Source organism: Myotis nattereri (assembly GCF_964212035.1).
Source record: "Myotis nattereri genome assembly, chromosome: X".
In the NCBI taxonomy this organism is placed as follows: Eukaryota; Metazoa; Chordata; class Mammalia; order Chiroptera; family Vespertilionidae; genus Myotis; species Myotis nattereri.
Window position 1 is genome coordinate 142578044 of NC_138078.1, and position 23006 is coordinate 142601049.

Consider the following 23006-nt stretch of genomic DNA (forward strand, 5'->3'; position numbering starts at 1 on the left):
GTGGTTAGTGCCTGGCGAGCACACTGGAGGGTGGAAGGTTCTATCCCCTGTTAAGGGCACCTACCTCGGTTGCAGGTTCAATACCTGCCCCTGCCCCCATCAGTTTATGGGTCAGTGTGTGAGGGAAGCAACTGATGCATGTGTTTCTCCTCTCACATTTATGTTTCTCTCTCTCTCTCTCTCTCTCTCTCTCTCTCTCTCTCTCTCTCGAGCGCGCGCGCGCTCTCTGTCTCTCCCCCCTCTCTCTCCCCCCTCCCTCCCACCTTCCACTCTCTTAAAATAAAAGAAAATAAATAAAATAAAATAATAGAATAGAATAAATAAAAGTCAGCTCTAGGGAGGTATTCAGGGTGAACTGGACCTGTCGCCACCTGAAGGGCCAGAGAGAGCTACGTGCATGCCGATTTTTGTATTTTCTTTTTCCCTCATTTAGCCAACTCACTGCTGAAGATCTTGACCAACTGCGAATTTCTATCACCTCCTGTATCCATGAGCTTTGCCTGCTGATCCGGAACATGCGGCTCACTGTGCCCCCATTTTTTTACTTTATCCCCAGGACGATAAGTGGGGGCTAGGACTAACCTAGAGGCCCTCCCTAGGTAGTGCATGCTTCCCTGAGGCATGGAACCCTACAGGAGTTGCCACTTCAGTATGGGGGCCTGATTGTTTGCTTGTACTGGCCCTTTGTTACTTTCAATTCCATTGTTTTGCTGTTGCTGGAAGAGGGGCTCTAGATTGTGCGTTACAGCAGAAAATACAAGTGAACTGCTACTCTTCTCTGAGTGCGGTTTTCTATTACCTGACACCCTCCACATTTACTTGCCTTTGTCTCTGGGTTGGAGCGGAGATGGGCAATTCAGTTAATCTAGTCAGGAGAAGACAATTTAAGAAAAAAAAGAAAATGAAAATGAATTGTGTCCTGCCATTCAGCATTAACAGCTGCTGGTATTTCTGAATATTTCCTTAGCTTTATAATTGCATTTATATATTGGATGCACAAAATAATATACAATGTATAAGTTTTGCAAATTCAGGATTAAATGTTTCCTGAACTATTTATATTTTCTTTTCTTGTGATGAGAACTTTAAAAATATACTCTATTTATTTGCTTGTTTGTTTATTTTATAATTCTTTGTTGTTGTGTTGCATGTCACCCTTTTCCGCCCATTGAACCCCTCCAGCCCACTCCCGCCCCCCACCCCAAGCCCTTACCACCCATTGTGGCCCTGGGCCATGCATATATGCATACAAGGTCCTTGGTTGATTACTTCCCACCACCCACCCTCCTCCATCTTCCCTCCCATATTCCGCACTCTGTTCCATGCCTCCATGTGTCTGCATCCGCTCCATTCATCAGTTTATTTTGTTATCTGAGAAAAACTTTAAGTACATGTCTCTGGATGCATAAAAGAAGGACAATCATATAATTGCTTAACATTCAGTGTTTCCGTTTTCCTTCTAATACAATGATTCAATGGGATTCTTCTATGATTTTGCGTGAATGGCTATTTCCTCAAGATAGATTCCAACAGGTATAAGGACTGAGTTAAAAATGTACGTTTCTATTTCTTTTCTTAAGGCTGTTAGTCTACAGTACGCAATTGCTATCCAAAAAGTGTGCCCTCCCCCCAGAGTTCTAGTTTGCTCACCTTCTTATACCACTAGGTCAGCAGACACAGGGTTATTTCTCAGTTGAGGGACCCTGGCACCCCTAGCCCTCCCCTGCCATTTGCCACCCCCACCCCTGAGGAGCAAGACTTTACTCCTAGGGGTAAGGACAGCCCATGAGGGCTATGCCAGCAGAGGGTAGAGCAACTGGGAGTTAGTTGTCCCAGGGTGGTGCTCCCGCTCCTGCTACCCTTGTGTCCAGCTGGTCCCACCGGAGCATGTGGATCCAGCCGGCCCAAGCCTGTCACCAGGAGACATGGCAGTGTGCGTGCCTGGCAGAGGCAGTGGGGCTGGCAGCTACCCCTCCCCCCGGCTAGCACCACGAAGTGACAGTGCCCGGGTGAGAAATGGGTGGTGCTGAAGGAGCAAGGCCCATCCATCCCAGCTCCTCCAGGGTCTCAGCTGGGGGTGCATGAGGGCGGGCAGCGCCCAGGAGGGACTCTTAGCGGACCTGTACAGGCTTTGAGGCTCGCCCAGAAACATGGCGTTGGGCAGGCTTAGGGACGGGGGCGGGGGCGGGGGGGGGGGGGCGGGCAAACAGTCACGTGCCCAGGGCCGCTTCTGGCCAATGGGGGCAGGGCATGTTTGTGCATGCGCTCTGGGGCGCCGAGTGCGATCACCTGCTAGGGGGCAGAGTAGCTTCCGGTTAGAACTTGGGCGCCCCTAGATAGGCGCTCTCAGAAGTCACAAGCAAAGGCCGAGGAGCCATGCAGGCTGAAGAGGGAGGCGCAGGCGGCGTGGCCGAAGATGGGGAAGGCCAGGCCAGGCGACACTGGCAACCCAGATCGCCCTGGAGGCCACGAGGGCCCCGGGAGAGGCGGCAGCGGGGAGGCCGGTGCTGTCGCCAGGGAAGCGCCACAGGTCGCCCGGGCCGTCGACGCTCCTGGGCCAAACGCAGATGCCGGGCCATTGCCCATGGCCGGAAGGCCAAGACCAGACATTTTCCAGTTGTATCCTATTTGAGGAGGGGCCGGGTGGTCAGGGGGACGGACCTAGGCCAGACACTGGGTCGGGAGGAGGGGTCAGCCTGGGGTAGGGAGGGAAGAGGGGCGGGGCCGGCCGGGGGTGGGGGGGCGGGGGGCTGAGGGGATGGGTAATGGCGGACAGTGGAGATGGTGGGGGAGGCGGCCTGAGGGACCAGGAAGGAGGGACCATACGTGAGGGGACTAAGACGGGGGAGAGTGGCCTGAGTGGAAGCAGCAAAGTCTGGATGGGATGGTGCCTTAACTGACTCTCCTCTAGCTCCGTCCTGGTGCCATTCAGCTCATCCGTGGAGGCAGTGAGAGCGTGCCATTTCCTGGGCCCGCGTACCCAATCTCATGTAGCAGCAGTGGAGCAGGAGCTTATAGTGTCTGACAGTATTCTAACTATGTTAGTTCTAAGGAGGGTCATGGTGGGGGACTGGAGGTGGGGCGGGCAGGTGGCTAGGGTGGGTCTCCCGAGGGTCTTTATAACATTGAATTGGAGATTCTCCCCCCAAAGAAGATCCAGCCATGGCCAGTGAAGCTCAGTGGTTAGTGCCTGGCGAGCACACTGGAGGGTGGAAGGTTCTATCCCCTGTTAAGGGCACCTACCTCGGTTGCAGGTTCAATACCTGCCCCTGCCCCCATCAGTTTATGGGTCAGTGTGTGAGGGAAGCAACTGATGCATGTGTTTCTCCTCTCACATTTATGTTTCTCTCTCTCTCTCTCTCTCTCTCTCTCTCTCTCTCTCTCGAGCGCGCGCGCTCTCTGTCTCTCCCCCCTCTCTCTCCCCCCTCCCTCCCACCTTCCACTCTCTTAAAATAAAAGAAAATAAATAAAAGAAAATAATAGAATAGAATAAATAAAAGTCAGTTCTAGGGAGGTATTCAGGGTGAACTGGACCTGTCGCCACCTGAAGGGCCAGAGAGAGCTACGTGCATGCCGATTTTTGTATTTTCTTTTTCCCTCATTTAGCCAATTCACTGCTGAAGATCTTGACCAACTGCAAATTTCTATCACCTCCTGTATCCATGAGCTTTGCCTGCTGATCCGGAACATGCGGCTCACTGTGCCCCCATTTTTTTACTTTATCCCCAGGACGATAAGTGGGGGCTAGGACTAACCTAGAGGCCCTCCCTAGGTAGTGCATGCTTCCCTGAGGCATGGAACCCTACAGGAGTTGCCACTTCAGTATGGGGGCCTGATTGTTTGCTTGTACTGGCCCTTTGTTACTTTCAATTCCATTGTTTTGCTGTTGCTGGAAGAGGGGCTCTAGATTGTGCGTTACAGCAGAAAATACAAGTGAACTGCTACTCTTCTCTGAGTGCGGTTTTCTATTACCTGACACCCTCCACATTTACTTGCCTTTGTCTCTGGGTTGGAGCGGAGATGGGCAATTCAGTTAATCTAGGCAGGAGAAGACAATTTAAGAAAAAAAAGAAAATGAAAATGAATTGTGTCCTGCCATTCAGCATTAACAGCTGCTGGTATTTCTGAATATTTTCTTAGCTTTATAATTGCATTTATATATTGGATGCACAAAATAATATACAATGTATAAGTTTTGCAAATTCAGGATTAAATGTTTCCTGAACTATTTATATTTTCTTTTCTTGTGATGAGAACTTTAAAAATATACTCTATTTATTTGCTTGTTTGTTTATTTTATAATTCTTTGTTGTTGTGTTGCATGTCACCCTTTTCCGCCCATTGAACCCCTCCAGCCCACTCCCGCCCCCCACCCCAAGCCCTTACCACCCATTGTGGCCCTGGGCCATGCATATATGCATACAAGGTCCTTGGTTGATTACTTCCCACCACCCACCCTCCTCCATCTTCCCTCCCATATTCCGCACTCTGTTCCATGCCTCCATGTGTCTGCATCCGCTCCATTCATCAGTTTATTTTGTTATCTGAGAAAAACTTTAAGTACATGTCTCTGGATGCATAAAAGAAGGACAATCATATAATTGCTTAACATTCAGTGTTTCCGTTTTCCTTCTAATACAATGATTCAATGGGATTCTTCTATGATTTTGCGTGAATGGCTATTTCCTCAAGATAGATTCCAACAGGTATAAGGACTGAGTTAAAAATGTACGTTTCTATTTCTTTTCTTAAGGCTGTTAGTCTACAGTACGCAATTGCTATCCAAAAAGTGTGCCCTCCCCCCAGAGTTCTAGTTTGCTCACCTTCTTATACCACTAGGTCAGCAGACACAGGGTTATTTCTCAGTTGAGGGACCCTGGCACCCCTAGCCCTCCCCTGCCATTTGCCACCCCCACCCCTGAGGAGCAAGACTTTACTCCTAGGGGTAAGGACAGCCCATGAGGGCTATGCCAGCAGAGGGTAGAGCAACTGGGAGTTAGTTGTCCCAGGGTGGTGCTCCCGCTCCTGCTACCCTTGTGTCCAGCTGGTCCCACCGGAGCATGTGGATCCAGCCGGCCCAAGCCTGTCACCAGGAGACATGGCAGTGTGCGTGCCTGGCAGAGGCAGTGGGGCTGGCAGCTACCCCTCCCCCCGGCTAGCACCACGAAGTGACAGTGCCCGGGTGAGAAATGGGTGGTGCTGAAGGAGCAAGGCCCATCCATCCCAGCTCCTCCAGGGTCTCAGCTGGGGGTGCATGAGGGCGGGCAGCGCCCAGGAGGGACTCTTAGCGGACCTGTACAGGCTTTGAGGCTCGCCCAGAAACATGGCGTTGGGCAGGCTTAGGGACGGGGGCGGGGGCGGGGGGGGGGGGGGCGGGCAAACAGTCACGTGCCCAGGGCCGCTTCTGGCCAATGGGGGCAGGGCATGTTTGTGCATGCGCTCTGGGGCGCCGAGTGCGATCACCTGCTAGGGGGCAGAGTAGCTTCCGGTTAGAACTTGGGCGCCCCTAGATAGGCGCTCTCAGAAGTCACAAGCAAAGGCCGAGGAGCCATGCAGGCTGAAGAGGGAGGCGCAGGCGGCGTGGCCGAAGATGGGGAAGGCCAGGCCAGGCGACACTGGCAACCCAGATCGCCCTGGAGGCCACGAGGGCCCCGGGAGAGGCGGCAGCGGGGAGGCCGGTGCTGTCGCCAGGGAAGCGCCACAGGTCGCCCGGGCCGTCGACGCTCCTGGGCCAAACGCAGATGCCGGGCCATTGCCCATGGCCGGAAGGCCAAGACCAGACATTTTCCAGTTGTATCCTATTTGAGGAGGGGCCGGGTGGTCAGGGGGACGGACCTAGGCCAGACACTGGGTCGGGAGGAGGGGTCAGCCTGGGGTAGGGAGGGAAGAGGGGCGGGGCCGGCCGGGGGTGGGGGGGCGGGGGGCTGAGGGGATGGGTAATGGCGGACAGTGGAGATGGTGGGGGAGGCGGCCTGAGGGACCAGGAAGGAGGGACCATACGTGAGGGGACTAAGACGGGGGAGAGTGGCCTGAGTGGAAGCAGCAAAGTCTGGATGGGATGGTGCCTTAACTGACTCTCCTCTAGCTCCGTCCTGGTGCCATTCAGCTCATCCGTGGAGGCAGTGAGAGCGTGCCATTTCCTGGGCCCGCGTACCCAATCTCATGTAGCAGCAGTGGAGCAGGAGCTTATAGTGTCTGACAGTATTCTAACTATGTTAGTTCTAAGGAGGGTCATGGTGGGGGACTGGAGGTGGGGCGGGCAGGTGGCTAGGGTGGGTCTCCCGAGGGTCTTTATAACATTGAATTGGAGATTCTCCCCCCAAAGAAGATCCAGCCATGGCCAGTGAAGCTCAGTGGTTAGTGCCTGGCGAGCACACTGGAGGGTGGAAGGTTCTATCCCCTGTTAAGGGCACCTACCTCGGTTGCAGGTTCAATACCTGCCCCTGCCCCCATCAGTTTATGGGTCAGTGTGTGAGGGAAGCAACTGATGCATGTGTTTCTCCTCTCACATTTATGTTTCTCTCTCTCTCTCTCTCTCTCTCTCTCTCTCTCTCTCTCTCTCGAGCGCGCGCGCTCTCTGTCTCTCCCCCCTCTCTCTCCCCCCTCCCTCCCACCTTCCACTCTCTTAAAATAAAAGAAAATAAATAAAAGAAAATAATAGAATAGAATAAATAAAAGTCAGTTCTAGGGAGGTATTCAGGGTGAACTGGACCTGTCGCCACCTGAAGGGCCAGAGAGAGCTACGTGCATGCCGATTTTTGTATTTTCTTTTTCCCTCATTTAGCCAATTCACTGCTGAAGATCTTGACCAACTGCAAATTTCTATCACCTCCTGTATCCATGAGCTTTGCCTGCTGATCCGGAACATGCGGCTCACTGTGCCCCCATTTTTTTACTTTATCCCCAGGACGATAAGTGGGGGCTAGGACTAACCTAGAGGCCCTCCCTAGGTAGTGCATGCTTCCCTGAGGCATGGAACCCTACAGGAGTTGCCACTTCAGTATGGGGGCCTGATTGTTTGCTTGTACTGGCCCTTTGTTACTTTCAATTCCATTGTTTTGCTGTTGCTGGAAGAGGGGCTCTAGATTGTGCGTTACAGCAGAAAATACAAGTGAACTGCTACTCTTCTCTGAGTGCGGTTTTCTATTACCTGACACCCTCCACATTTACTTGCCTTTGTCTCTGGGTTGGAGCGGAGATGGGCAATTCAGTTAATCTAGGCAGGAGAAGACAATTTAAGAAAAAAAAGAAAATGAAAATGAATTGTGTCCTGCCATTCAGCATTAACAGCTGCTGGTATTTCTGAATATTTTCTTAGCTTTATAATTGCATTTATATATTGGATGCACAAAATAATATACAATGTATAAGTTTTGCAAATTCAGGATTAAATGTTTCCTGAACTATTTATATTTTCTTTTCTTGTGATGAGAACTTTAAAAATATACTCTATTTATTTGCTTGTTTGTTTATTTTATAATTCTTTGTTGTTGTGTTGCATGTCACCCTTTTCCGCCCATTGAACCCCTCCAGCCCACTCCCGCCCCCCACCCCAAGCCCTTACCACCCATTGTGGCCCTGGGCCATGCATATATGCATACAAGGTCCTTGGTTGATTACTTCCCACCACCCACCCTCCTCCATCTTCCCTCCCATATTCCGCACTCTGTTCCATGCCTCCATGTGTCTGCATCCGCTCCATTCATCAGTTTATTTTGTTATCTGAGAAAAACTTTAAGTACATGTCTCTGGATGCATAAAAGAAGGACAATCATATAATTGCTTAACATTCAGTGTTTCCGTTTTCCTTCTAATACAATGATTCAATGGGATTCTTCTATGATTTTGCGTGAATGGCTATTTCCTCAAGATAGATTCCAACAGGTATAAGGACTGAGTTAAAAATGTACGTTTCTATTTCTTTTCTTAAGGCTGTTAGTCTACAGTACGCAATTGCTATCCAAAAAGTGTGCCCTCCCCCCAGAGTTCTAGTTTGCTCACCTTCTTATACCACTAGGTCAGCAGACACAGGGTTATTTCTCAGTTGAGGGACCCTGGCACCCCTAGCCCTCCCCTGCCATTTGCCACCCCCACCCCTGAGGAGCAAGACTTTACTCCTAGGGGTAAGGACAGCCCATGAGGGCTATGCCAGCAGAGGGTAGAGCAACTGGGAGTTAGTTGTCCCAGGGTGGTGCTCCCGCTCCTGCTACCCTTGTGTCCAGCTGGTCCCACCGGAGCATGTGGATCCAGCCGGCCCAAGCCTGTCACCAGGAGACATGGCAGTGTGCGTGCCTGGCAGAGGCAGTGGGGCTGGCAGCTACCCCTCCCCCCGGCTAGCACCACGAAGTGACAGTGCCCGGGTGAGAAATGGGTGGTGCTGAAGGAGCAAGGCCCATCCATCCCAGCTCCTCCAGGGTCTCAGCTGGGGGTGCATGAGGGCGGGCAGCGCCCAGGAGGGACTCTTAGCGGACCTGTACAGGCTTTGAGGCTCGCCCAGAAACATGGCGTTGGGCAGGCTTAGGGACGGGGGGGGGGGGGGGGGGGCGGGCAAACAGTCACGTGCCCAGGGCCGCTTCTGGCCAATGGGGGCAGGGCATGTTTGTGCATGCGCTCTGGGGCGCCGAGTGCGATCACCTGCTAGGGGGCAGAGTAGCTTCCGGTTAGAACTTGGGCGCCCCTAGATAGGCGCTCTCAGAAGTCACAAGCAAAGGCCGAGGAGCCATGCAGGCTGAAGAGGGAGGCGCAGGCGGCGTGGCCGAAGATGGGCAAGGCCAGGCCAGGCCAGGCGACACTGGCAACCCAGATGGCCCTGGAGGCCACGAGGGCCCCGGGAGAGGCGGCAGCGGGGAGGCCGGTGCCGATGCCGGGCCAGCGCCACAGGTCTCGCGGCCATTCGCTGCTCCTAGGCCTGGCGCAGATGCCGGGCCAGGGACCAGAGCCAGAAACCCACAGCCACCACGGCGAAGAAGGCTCCAGTTGTATCCTATTTGGCAAGTGGCCGGATGGCCAGGGGGACACAGTAGGCAGGGAGGAGGGGTCGGCCAGGTCTAGGGAGCAAAGAGGGGAGAGAGGTGAGTCGGGCGGCTGATGGGATGGGCCAGTGGTTGGCAGTTGAGATGGGGCGGGGAGGTAGCCTCGGGGACCAGGGAGGGGACTAAGATGAACGAGAGTGGCCTGAGGGGAAGTAGCAACGTCTGTATGGGATGGTTCCTTAACTGAATCTCCTCTAGCTCCATCACAGTGTCTTTGCAGTCACACAGGGAGGCAGTGTTGGCCTTCCAGTACCTGGCCCGGTGTCCCCAGCCCCAACCCATGGTCGTTAAGCAGGAACTCATCGTGGTGGACCACCTTCTAACTATGTTAGTTCTACACAGGGCCACGGTGTGGGGGACGTGGGGTGGGTCAGGTGGCCAGGGTGGTTCTCTGGAGGGTCGTTATAATAGTGAGCTGGAGACCCACGGAAACGTCAGGTCCAAGGGGTTACTTGTGGTGAACCGGGCCTGTCGCCACCTGAGGGAACAGAGAGAGCTCGGTGCAGAGTTATCATATTTAATTTGATTTCCTCCCCCCTTCTTTTAGCCAACTGACTTCAGAAGACCCCGGCCAGCTCCTAATGTCTTTCTCCTCCTGTCTCCATGAGTTTTGCCTGCTGATTCGGACCATGCAGCACATTATGCCTCCGTTTCTTTTCATTAACCCTAGGTCCGAAGAAGAGGACGAAGGCTAACCCAAGGTGCCTCCCTAGGCACTGCATGCTTCCCTGGGCCATGGGTTCCTACCGGGGTTGCCACTTCATCATGGGGGCCCAATTGTGTGCTTGTGTTGGCCCTTCCGCACTCTCACCTCTATTGTTTCCCTGTTGCTGGAGGATGGGGTTCTTAATTGTTTGTTACAGCAGGAAATAAAGGCGAACTGCTGTTCTTGTCCGAGATTATTTTCAGTTACTGCACCTCCAAATCTTTTTTCGCCTTTGTCTCTGGTTTCGTGGGGAGGTGAGAGATTCAGTATTAACTGCTGTCGGTATTTTGGAATATTTTCTTTTATAGTTGCATTTATGTATGAATGGCACAGCAGTAGTATATGATGTGTAATTTTTCCAAGTTCAGGATTAACATTTTTCCGAACTATTTTCATTTAACATATGAGCTCTTTATTTTTCAAAAAATTTTTAAATACATATCAATGGATGCATAAGAGAAGTATAATAGTGTAATTGTTGAACATTTACTGTTTTCATTTTCCCTCTTATAAATAATGATTTGATGGAGTTCTGTATAATTTTATTTGAATGGTTATTTCCTCAAGATAGATCCCAAGAGGTAGAATCAGAGTTAAAAATGTATGTTTCTATTTATTTTTAAGGCTGTTAGCTTACAGTACACAATTGCTGTCCAGAAAGTATGCCCTCCCACCAGAATTCTAGTTTCCCCAGCTATTTATGACAGTAGTTCTGATTCTTGTCCAAAATACCAACAATGCCCTGACCGGTTTGGCTCAGTGGATAGAGCGTCGGCCTGGGGACTGAAGGGTCCCAGGTTCGATTCCGGTCAAGGGCATGTACCTTAGTTGCAGGCCCATCCCCAGTGGGGGGTGTGCAGGAGGCAGCTGATCGATGCTTCTCTCTCATCGATGTTTCTGACTCTCCCTCTCCCTTCCTCTCTGTAAAAAATCAATAAAATATATTTAAAAAAATACCAACAATGACACACACACACACAAAATACAACTTAGTTTCCATGAGGAGATCAAACAACCCAGGAACACTAAAATAGGAATTTTTTAAATATATATTTTTATTTCAGAGAGGAAAAGAGAGGGAGAGAGAGATAGAAACATCAAAGAGAGAAATTCATTGATCAGCTGCCTCCTGCATGCCCCACACTAGGGACTGATCCTGCTGTCCAGGCACGCGCCCTGACCAGGAGCCAAACCATGATCTCTTGGGTCATAGGTCCATGCTCAACCACTGAGCCACACCAGCTGGGCATAGAATAGGAATTTTGTGGCTTACTCACATTTCAGATCAGTGATGAACTGTTGAGATGATGAGTTAAGCATTAGAGGGGAGGAAGTTAACTCCTAATATACCTAGTTTCTGGCAACCTTGCCAATCTTGCTTATAGTTTTTATAGCTTTTATGAGGATTACATCAGATTTTCATCCTAGGTGATCAGGTTGTCTGCAGATAAGGCAGTTTGAGATTATTTTGAATTGAGAAATTTTAAAAGAGAGGAAATGGAGAAAAAAACCCATAGAAAAACCGCAAAACTAAAATAGCAGACAGAAACATGAGGGAAAAGAAATAATAGAGATACAGTGCAATCAGAAAACAAAAGGTTAAATGCCTGTAATCAGTCTTCATGTAGCAATAATCACCCTAAATGTAAATGGCCTGGACTCTCCAATCAAAAGGTACAGAGTGGCCGGATCCATTAAACAATAAGACTCTGCTATACGTAAACTTCAGGAGACCCATCTCAGCCCCAAAGACACACATAAGCCCAGGGTGAGTAGGTGGAAGAGGGTACTCCAAACAAACGGCACAGTGAGAAAAGTGGGTTTAGTCCTATTTATATCAGACAAAACAGATGCCAAGGCAAAAAGGTAACAAGAGACGAAGATGGGCATTTATAATGAAAAAGGGGACAATTCATCAAGAAGACATAATACTTATTAACATACTAGTGGCCTGGTGCACAACATTCATGCACATTTAAAGGGGGGTAATTAGAGGAAATATTTTAATATTGCTATTTGCCCTTTCTCTATAGTAGAAGTGTCAGCGATGAAAGAAAATTAATCAAATGTCTATGAAAATCTTCCTCCTGTCAGAGTCTGGGGTGCGCCACGGGACCCAGAGTCAAGTCCCTACCCACCCACGTGCACCTCAAAGTTGCACGAGACCCAGACCCGGCCGGGCCTTCCCCCATTGGGCTAGATCCAGACCTGGCCAGTCCCACCCTTGTCAAGCCCCACCAGGCAGGGGGCACAGCCTCAGGTTCCCTGGCCTGGCGCTGGGGCAGGGGGCATGGCCTGAGGTCCCCCAGCCTGGGCCAGGGTGGCAGGCATGCCTCAAGGTCCCCTGTCAAGACCCGCTGGGTGGGGGACGTGGCCTGAGATCCCCGTCAAGACCCACTGGGTGGGGGGCATGGCCTGAGGTTCCCCGGGCTGACGCTGAGAGGAGGCTGCACCCTCCGGTCCCCTGGCAAGCCCCTCCAGGCGGGGATGGGGCCTCAGGTCCCCTGGCTCGGTGCTGGGGTAAGGGGCATGGCCTGAGGTCCCCCGTCAAGCCCCGCCGGGTGGGGGGCGCGGCCTCGGGTCCCGCGGCCCGGCGCTGGGAGGAGGATGCAGTCTCAGGTCCACCATCAAGTCCCACCAGGAGGGGAGCACAGCCTCAGGTCCCCCATCCAGCCCTGCTGGGTGGGGGCGCAGTCTGAGGTCCCCTGACCTGGGGCAAGGGGAGCAGCCTGAGGTCCCCTGGCCCAGCACTGGAGCGGGAGGGACACACCTTGAGGTCCCCTGTCAAGCCCTGCCAGGTGGGGATGCGGCCTCAGGTCCCCCAGCCCGGCACCAGGGCGCAGGGTGCAGCCTCAGGTCCCCTGGCACGGTGCTGGGGCAAGGGGTGTGGCCTGAGGTCCCACATCAAGCCCTGCCAGAGCAGGGGGTACGGCCTGAGGTCCCTCAGCCTGGTACCGGGGCGGGTGGCATGGCCTGAGGTTCCCCGGCCTGGTTCTGGGGCAAGGAGGCAGCCTGAGGTTCCCCAGCCCAGCACCGGGGCAGGGGCTCACCTTGAGGTCCCCTGTCAAGCCCCACTGGGCAGGGGTTACGGCCTCAGGGCCCCTGTCAAGCCACTCCAGGCGGGGACGCAGCCTAAGGTCCTCTGGCCCGGTGCCAGGGCGCAGGGTGCAGCCTCAGGTCCCCTGGCCCAGTGCTGGGGCAAGGGGCATGGCCTGAGGTCCCCCGTCAAGCCCTGCTAGGGTGGGGGGCATGTCCTGAAGTCCCCCGGCCTAGTGCCTGGGCGGGGGGCACAGCCTGAGGTTCCCCAGCCTGGCGCTGGGGCAGAGGACACAGCCTGAGGTTCCCTGGTCCAGCACCAGGGTGGGGGGCGCACCTTGAGGTCCCCTGTCAAGCCCTGCCGGGTGGGGGGGCATGGCCTCAGATCCCCTGGCCCGGTGCTGGGACAGAGGGTGCGGCCTGAGGTCCCTTGGCCTGGCGCCAGGGCCAGGGGCATGGCCTGAGGCCCCCCATCAAGCCCTGCCAGGTAGAGGGCGCAGTCTGAGGTCCCTGGCCTGGCTCCAGGGTGGGGTGCGCGGCCTGAGATCTCCTGTCAAGCCCCATGGAGTGGGGGTGTGTGGGCGCGCAGCTTCAGGTCCCTACTGATTGCTCATTCGGGCTCGTTACAGAAACTCAGCCTCCACTGTGGGTGCAGCCATCTTGTGTTACAGAAACCCCACCTCCGCTGTGGGTGCAGCCATCTCGTATTAGGGAAACCCCCGCCTCCACTGTGGGTGCCGCCATCTTTGTGGCAGAGTGATGGTCAAATTTGCATATTCCCTCTTTATTATACAGGACTAGTGGCCTGGTGCATGAAATTTGTGCACATTAAATGGAAATTAGAGGAAAAATTTTAATATTGTTATTTATTCTTTCTCTATAATAGAAGTGTCAGAGATGAAAAAATTAGTAAAATGTATATGAAAATCTCCCTCCTGTTAGAGTCTGGAGAGTGCCATGGGACCCAGAGTCAAATGCCCACCCACCTGTGCATGCCTCTAAATCCAGAAGACCCAGACCCACCTGGTCCCATCCCCATCAAGCCCCACAGGATGGGGGGCACAGCCTCAGGTCCCCCATCAAGTCCCGCCAGGTGGGGTTTGCAGCCTAAGGTCCCCCAGCCCGGCACCTGGGTGGGGGGCGTGGTGTGACAGCATGATGGCATGACAATCATTTGTATGTTAGCTCTTTATTATATAGGCTGTACACCCAATCTGGAAGCATCAAAATATACAAAGCAATTATCAATAGACTGAAAGCGAGAAATTGATAATTATCTATAATAATAAAAGCATAATATGATAATTAGACCAGATGTCCATGCGGACAACCTTCTGGATGAAGCCTAGGCTGAGAGGGAAGCCCAGGTCCCGGGTGCCAGAGGGACGCCAGTGCCAGCAGCTGGGGGAAGGCCTACTCTTGCATGAATTTCGTGCAACGGGCCTCTAGTGCAATAATAGTGGAGGACTTTAACACTCTACTTACACCTATGGATAGATCACCCAGACAGAAAGTCACAAGGAAATAATTGGTCTTAAATGACACATTTGGCTGGGTGGATTTAATGATATTTGTGGAATTTCCCATCAAATAACAAGAGATGGAAAGAACACCCTGAGATGGATTGGACTCTGAGTTGCTGGTGTTGGTGAGATAGTGGGTGTGTTCTTATTTGTTTGGAGGTTCGGCAGCACACCCCTGGGTCCAAGCCTCCTTTTTTGTGGCCCGTGCAGATGTAGCAACTGCAGTGTGGCTCTGGAAGCCAAACACTTCCTGATACTTGGACCACAGCAAGGGGAGTGTGTTCCAGGAGCCAACAGTGGAGTCAGCAGTTCCTGATTCTCCATCTGCCTTGTGACCTAGGTACCGACTCCCTTGGCAGGTCTTTTCTGTGGTGTTCTGGGCCATTCCCACAGCCTCAGCTGACATCCACTCTTTATATGTTTATACCAGCCCTTTATGTGTTTTGTAAGCACCTGGTTCTCTGTGTAAAACTAGCAGAGGCTTGCCGGATCTGCAAATGAACCCTGACCCCTACATGAGGACACTCCGAGTCATCCTAAGATGCCTGCCTCTACCGTTGGAGTGCCTGTCAGGGGACCAGCAGGACACAAGTGGAACCTGTAAAGTTTTCTACTAAGTTGTGCTTAATGAAAGGGCCATGTAGAGAGGTGTGAGCAGGGGTGAGGGACCAATAAGCAGTGCTGAGTGGGAGCAGGCTCGTGTGGGCTCCCGAGAGGTGTGTTAAATCATCGGAAATTTGGGAGCTGGATGCTCAATGCAGCCAATAATAAAAGCTTATTTTATTCTATTCTCTAAAGCACATATTGAGGTATGTTTAACATGTAGAGGGCTGTGCATATGTAATGTATACAACTCTACGAGTTTGGGGGTAAGCATACACGTGTTAGCCATCACCGCCATCAAGGGCATCAGCCAAAGTTTCCTCCCATGCCCTTTATTATTTTGTTGGGTATGTGTGATAAGAATATTTATCATCATACTCAACACAGCAAATTTAAGAATATAATACAGTATTGCTCACGACAGGCACTGTGCTGCAAAGTGATCTCCAAAGATCATTTATCTTGCATAATTCTTAGAATTTTCATTACATGAAATTACAATGTAATTATGATTTAAATGAATTATACTTCTGAAAGAAAGATACAAAACCCCACTTTCTAATTGTTTTCACTATGGTACTGTCATCTATGCTCTTGTAGTTAATTTTGTGTGTTGGGGCTGTGAGGTGGAAGGAGTGTCTAATCATGAAAGAGGACACATCTCTCCCTGACACTGTGTTCCATGACATCCGCCGGTGGTTTGAAATCAGCCAGAGTTAGAATATTGACACCACGGAAATTGGCAAATGGTACAAATCAGACCTTGGCTTATTGTTTTGTTGATTGCCTAGACTTAAGGAAGTGATGGAGGAAATGTGATTAATGACAGTAAATGTACCTGAAACTGTGTGTTGTTTGTAGCTGTCCCAATGTGATAAATAGCATAAAAATGTGAGGAAATGCGTTTGCCATATTCCAACATTATCGTTTGACTCAGCAAAGAAGTTGCTCACATCACTGATGGATGAATGTCTGTGTTGTTTGTTTTTGCCTTATTCATGAACGTGAATGAAAATACCAAGTGACAATCGTGTCAGGATCACACTGGCAATTACAGATTGGTGATAGATACAAGGGTTTGGCAAAAGTCAACTAAAACAATCTGTGAGTCCATGAAGTCTATGAAATTTACAATACATACTACACATTCCTTATGTGAGTCAGAATTATAAGAGTCAGAATTCTAATCAACTTCTATACATACGTCTATGCATACTTTCCAATTTCCCCAGCTGCCCACACACCAAGAACAAGCTGTCAAGCATTTACCAGCATGCCACAGCCACCAAGGGGTGGTCAGGCACCAGGAAAAAACATCTTCCCAATTTATTCCGTTTTTGTTCATCCTCACCCGAGGAAAAGCCATCTTCTCTATAGCAAGCTAAAGGAGCAGGGAGAGGGGTCAGTGCTCCTGCATCCCCTGGGAGCTGAGGAATGCAGCCACTCCCAGAACTGCAGGGAGTCCCGGAGGAGGTGTGAGGAGACAAATGCCCTTGCTGCTCACTCCCCCCACCCTCTGGTCTCCACTGGCTGAGCCCAACCAGCATCCTGGACAAAGAAGCTTCCTGAGTGGTGCCATCCACCTGGGCCAGCTCTGGGGCACAGAGCAGGGCTGGGTAAGGACAGTCACCAGAACAGCAGGTAGAAGGGGGGCCCAGAAGCAGCAGAGAGGAACCGAGACATGGCCTGGGACACCTCCTGTGCCTGAGATGTGAGGGGTGGGGCCTGGCACAGGAGCACGAGCGTCAGCACCCCTGGTGGGGACAGCTGGGGACGCAGGGTCCCCCAGGCCCGGAGCACAGGGGAGGAAAGGGCACTCCGAGGTGAACTTGAGAGGAAGCAGTGTAACCATCATCACAGGTCTGGACCTCGATAGCTCCTGTGATTCCAGGAGCTTCATGAGGGCACTGGGTTTGGATTGCTTTAAAAATTGTATCACAAAATCTTAGTTCACTGTCTCTGTCCTGTCCCTCAGCTGGGAGTACCTGTGAGACCCGAGTACCTCCTCCTGGCACACCTCTCTCAACAGCTAGCTGGATTCCCCATCAGTAAAGATGCTGTTTCCATGCTTGGTCACATCAGTCCTTGGCGCCCCGTTAAAAATAGTCACACCCACATAGATGGGGTCAAGGAGGCGCACAATGCTATGGACTGAATGCTTGGGTCCTTCCCGCTCCCGTAAAACCCGTGGATATTGAAGCCCTGACCCCCAACGAGATGGTATTTGGAAACGGGCCCTTTGAGAGGTAATGGGGCGCCGATGAGGTCATGAAGCGGGGCCTGCACGAGGGGATGAGTGCCCAGCCCTGAAGACACCCCTCAGGACAAACCTCCCAATTTGGGGGAGACCCCCTTTCTTGGAGATCTCGGCTTGCCCTGATGTTTCTGTTCAGTCTTTAGATTTATGTGGGGGAGGGTCAGGAGGTTGCTGGGGTGAGGCGGTACCCCTTCTTGCCTGCCTGGAGCAGCGCGGTTTGGAGAGCTGCTGTGGCGGCCGAGGAAGGGAAAGCCTAAATTAATCTTTTGGGGTCTCCATGGACACGTGGGCCCTTTCGCCACCCGTTCTCAGGGGCAGTGAGTTTCTGGGTTGCCCCGAGGGAACTGGCTGCTTGTGGGACAGGAGCCTATCCGTACATTCTGAGAAATACTATTTATTCTCAGATTCCTGAAAGTTTGAGGCTGGCAAAGACTTTCAATATGGCCAGTTTCCCCCAGCGGGCCACCTGCCCCTCGCCATTTCCCGAGGGACACACAGTGTGCCCACAGGGACGTGGACCATGTCCTTCCCTCAGGGCATGGCTCTCCACGCCCGAGGCATGGTGTCCCTGCACGGCTCAGGCGGCCATGTCTTGACCCTGCTTCCCCTGCCACATTCTACCCACCTTTCTGCTCTCCTTCCTGTGGACTCACTCCGCCTCCAGGCATGCGGGCCTTTCATTCCAACCTGGCTCTTCCAGGATGGGCGGGGCCCGCAGACGCATGCGCACGCACAGAGGGGCGGGGCTTCGTGAGGACGCCCAGCCGCTCCTCACACAAGGTCTCCCTGCATGGCCGACTGTGGACAAGAGCCAATCCAGTGACAGGAGCCACCGCCGCCCCCCCACCCCCTCCACGCCCTGCCCCCCAGGTCTTTGTGCGCAGGCGCAACATGAGGGGCGGGGCTTCTTGGGAAGGCCCATTGTCTTAGTGAGAGCGGACTTCCGGTGTGTGGCAGGCAGCGCAGCCATGCAGGCTCCGGAGGAGGACGACGGCAGGGGCAGCATGGACGGTGGTGCTGGGCCACCCAATGTCCCAGGGGGCGCTGTGGGCCCTGTAGACCAGGACAGCACCAAAGAGGAAAGCCTTGCCGCCGAGGGAGCCCCCCAGGTCGAGGGGACCCCCCAGGTTGAGGGCCCCCCCCTGGTCGAGGCGGCCTCGCAGGTCGAGGGCCCCCCCCTGGTTGAGGCAGCCTCGCAGGTCGAGGAGGCCTCACAGTTCAAGGGGACCTCGCAGGTCGAGGGCCCCCCCCCGGTCGAGGCGGCCCCGCAGGTTGAGGCGGCCTCGCAGGAGTCGGGGCAGGCTGCAGTGGCCTCTACCTCCCACAGAGGTCTGGGACGCCCAGTGTTGGAGTTGTATCCTTTCCAAGGAGCCCCCTCCCCCTCCCGTGGGAGGGAAGGATGAGGGTGAGGGGCTGGGCGGGAGGTGGGGGGCGCCGGCGGACGGGCAGGATAGGCTTCGGGGGCTGCGGGTTGGGAGGCCTGAGGGGCTTATGGGACCGAGGTGGCTGGGGAAGCAGCTGTGGTGGCCTGGAGACATGGGGTGTGGCCCGGAGACACGGCAAGTGGCTCACGAGGGGCTGTGGTCCAGAGTCCTTGGAGGGTCTTGGGGGGGGCTGAGGGGGGGCCTGGGGCAGGACCGGCCTCTGGTGGGCAACGGGGCCTGACCCACAAAGTCGGTGTGCATGGAGCCTTTACCTTAACTCCATCAGCACCATCACGGTGCCTTTCCTGAACTACGTGGAAGCAGAGGTGGTCCACGGATACCTGATGGCAGGTGCAGAAACGCACCAAGGGATGGTTCAATGGGACCTCAGAGTGGCTGACAGTGACCTGTTCATGTAAGTTCCAGAAGGGACGGGGTGGGAGTAGCGGCAGGAGGCGGGCGGGCGGATCTCTGGCCCAGGGGCGTTCTCTTGGCGATGTGGGGACCCCAAGGATGGGGGTCTGAGGATGGCCGAGGGGCACCGTGCCATTGGAGGGTCTGCCGCAGCCTGAGGACCTCTCTGATGGAAGAGTAGGTCTAATTGCCACGTGGGGGAGGGGTTGGAGTGAGGAAGGCGCCGAGTTCTCGCCTCTAAAATGCTTTTCTTCTCCCTTCACTCTTAGCCGCTTAACTGCTGAAGACGCTGACCTCCTGCAAATTTCTACTGCTTCCTTGCTCCACCGGCTTGCCATAGCAGTGCAGACCATGCAGCATTTTATTCCTCCCTTTTGTTCCAGCCGTCAGTCCCCAAAGAGGAATTGAGGCCCCAGGAGTGTCGGTCCTAGGAAGTACATCCTTCCCTGGGGCCATGGTTTTTGCAGTAGCTGACTTTTTATTTGGGGGTGTGGGGTTTGTAGTTTGCCTACAATAGCCCTTGGGCACTCTCTGCCCTCTTGTTTGAGTGATGCTTAAATATTGCCTAAATCGGTAATAAAAGTGAGCTACTATTTTGTATCTGAGTTTCTTTTCAGCATCCAGCTTTTCTTGTCTTTGTCCTTGGGTTGGAGGGGAGGTTCTGGGGTTCAGATATTCAAGTAGTACAGGCAATGGAAGATGGTTTAATGAATGAAAAGTACTTGGATCTTGTCATTCAGCTGATAGCAGTTTGGAACACTTTTATAGTTTTAGAATTGTTGGTCTACATTGAATGTAAAACAGTCGTATGCACAAGTAAGATTTTTCAAGATTAGCATTGATTTTTTTTTCCCCCTGATATTTTCTCATCCAATATCTGGGCCTTACCTCTGTCAAAAAATTCTTCAAAAATATCCTGTTGAATGGTTGCATAGAAGATGCATTTTAATGGTATGGTTCTTTTAAATCATTTCCATTTTCCCCATTATAAATAATGTATTAATGATATTATGGTGTGATCTCTGCCTGAATGATTGTTTCCTTAAGATAGATTCCAAGAGATAGATCTACAATACAAAATTGCTCCCCAGTCCTAGCTGGTTTGGCTCAGTGGATAGAGTGTTGGCCTGCAGACTGAAGGATTCTGGGTTTGATTCTGGTCAAGGGCACATGCCTAGGTTGTAGGCTTGATCCCTGGGGGGGGGGGGGTGTAGAGGCAGCTGATCAATGATACTCTCTCATCATTGATGTTTCTATCTCTCTCTCTCCATCTCCCTCTCCCTTCCTCTCTGAAATCAATAAAAATATATTTAAAATGAAAAAATTGCTCTGCAGAAAATGTGCCCACACCAACCAGAATGCTGGTTTCCCCACATCCTTGTCCTTGCTGGATTTGTTTTCTGCCACCAAAACCAAACAAAGAAACCAACCCACACAAAGAACTCAGTTTGCATGGGCAGAGCAAAGAATCTAGAAACAACTAGAATAAGAATCGTGTGCTTTACTGTCCTTGTTTCAGGTCAGAGAAGAAAAGTGCTGGGGCAACTGGTTAAGACTTTGGGGGAGGGGAAGGCAGTGTACTTTCAATCGTCTGTGTGCAGGTACTATGCTATGTACCATACCTACATTATTATATATAACCGGAGGCCTGATGCACGAAATTCATATAAGAGTAGGCCTTCTCCAATAACTATGGAAGAAATTGAAGCAGTCATCAAAAAGCTTCCATCAAACAAAAGCCCAGGACCAGACGGCTTCACAGGGGAGTTTTACCAAACATTCAAGGAAGAACTAAAACCTATCCTCCTCAGACTACTACAAAAAATTCAAGAGGAAGGAACACTTCCAAGCTCATTCTATGAAGCCAGCATCACCCTAATACCAAAACCAGGTAAAGACAACACAATGAAAGAGAACTACAGGCCAATATCCCTCATGAACATAGATGCCAAAATCCTCAACAAAATCTTAGCAAATCGGATCCAGCAGTACATCAGAAAGATCATACACCATGACCAAGTAGGATTTATCCCAGGGATGCAAGGATGGTACAATATCCGCAAATCAATAAACGTGATACATCACATAAACAAACTGAAAGAAAAAAACCACATGGTCATATCAATTGATGCAGAAAAAGCATTTGACAAAATTCAACACCCATTTTTGATAAAAACTCTCAGCAAGGTGGGAGTAGAAGGATCATACCTTAACATAATAAAAGCCATATATGACAGGCCCACAGCCAACATCATACTCAATGGGCAAAAACTAACACCATTTCCCCTAAGAACAGGAACAAGACAGGGATGCCCCCTCTCACCACTCCTGTTCAACATAGTACTGGAAGTGTTAGCCATTGCAATTCGGCAAGAAGAAGAAATAAAAGGCATCCAAATTGGAAAAGAGGAAGTAAAACTGTCCTTATTTGCAGACGACATGATATTATACATACAAAACCCCAGAGACTCCATCCAAAAGCTACTAGACTTAATACATGAATTTGGCAATGTAGCAGGATACAAAATTAACCCCAAGAAATCTGAGGCATTTCTATACACCAGTAGTGAACTTTCAGAAAGAGAGATTATAAAAGCAATCCCGTTTACCATTGCACCAAAAAAATTAAGCTACCTAGGAATCAACTTAACTAAAGAGGTAAAAGACCTCTACTCAGAAAACTACAGGACGTTGAAAAAAGATATAGAGGAAGACATAAACAGATGGAAGAACATACCGTGTTCCTGGATTGGTAGAATCAACATCATTAAAATGTCCATACTACCCAAAGCAATCTATAAATTCAACGCACTTCCCATTAAAATACCAACGGCATACTTCAGAGATCTAGAACGAACTCTCCAAAAATTCATCTGGAATAAAAAAAGACCCCGAATAGCTGCAGCAATCCTGAAAAAGAACAAAGTAGGTGGGATCTCAATACCAGATATCAAGTTGTATTACAAAGCCACTGTTCTCAAAACTGCCTGGTACTGGCACAAGAACAGACATATAGATCAATGGACTAGAATAGAGAGCCCAGAAATCGGCCCGAACCAATATGCTCAATTAATATTTGACAAAGGAGGCAAGAACATACAATGGAGCCAAGATAGTCTCTTCAATAAATGGTGTTGGGAAAATTGGACAGATATATGCAAGAAAATGAAACTAGACCACCAACTTACACCATACACAAAAATAAACTCAAAATGGATAAAGGACTTAAATGTACGACAGGAAACCATAAAAATTCTAGAAGAATCCAAAGGCAACAAAATCTCAGACATATGCCGAAGCAATTTCTTCACTGACACAGCTCCTAGGGCACTTGAAACTAAAGAGAAAATAAACAAATGGGACTTCATCAAAATAAAAAGCTTCTGCACAGCAAAAGAAACCATCAACAAAACAACAAGAAAACCCACTGTGTGGGAAAACATATTTGCCAATGTCATATCTGATAAGGGCCTAATCTCCAAAATTTATAGGGAACTCATACAACTCAACAAAAGGAAGATAAACAATCCAATCAAACAGTGGGCAAAGGACCTAAATAGACACCTTTCAAAAGAGGACATTCAGAAAGCCAAGAGACATATGAAAACATGCTCAAAGTCACTAATCATCCGAGAGATGCAAATCAAAACAACAATGAGGTATCATCTCACACCTGTCAGACTGGCTATCATCAACAAATCAACAAACGACAAGTGCTGGAGAGGATGTGGAGAAAAAGGATCACTTGTGCACTGCTGGTGGGAATGCAGACTGGTGCAGCCACTATGGAAGACAGTATGGAGTTTCCTTAAAAAACTGAAAATGGAACTCCCATTTGACCCTGTGATCCCACTTCTAGGAATATATCCCAAGAAACCAGAAACACCAATCAGAAAGGATATATGCACCCCTATGTTCATAGCAGCACAATTCACCATAGCTAAGATCTGGAAACAGCCTAAGTGCCCATCAGTAGATGAATGGATTAGAAAACAGTGGTACATCTACACG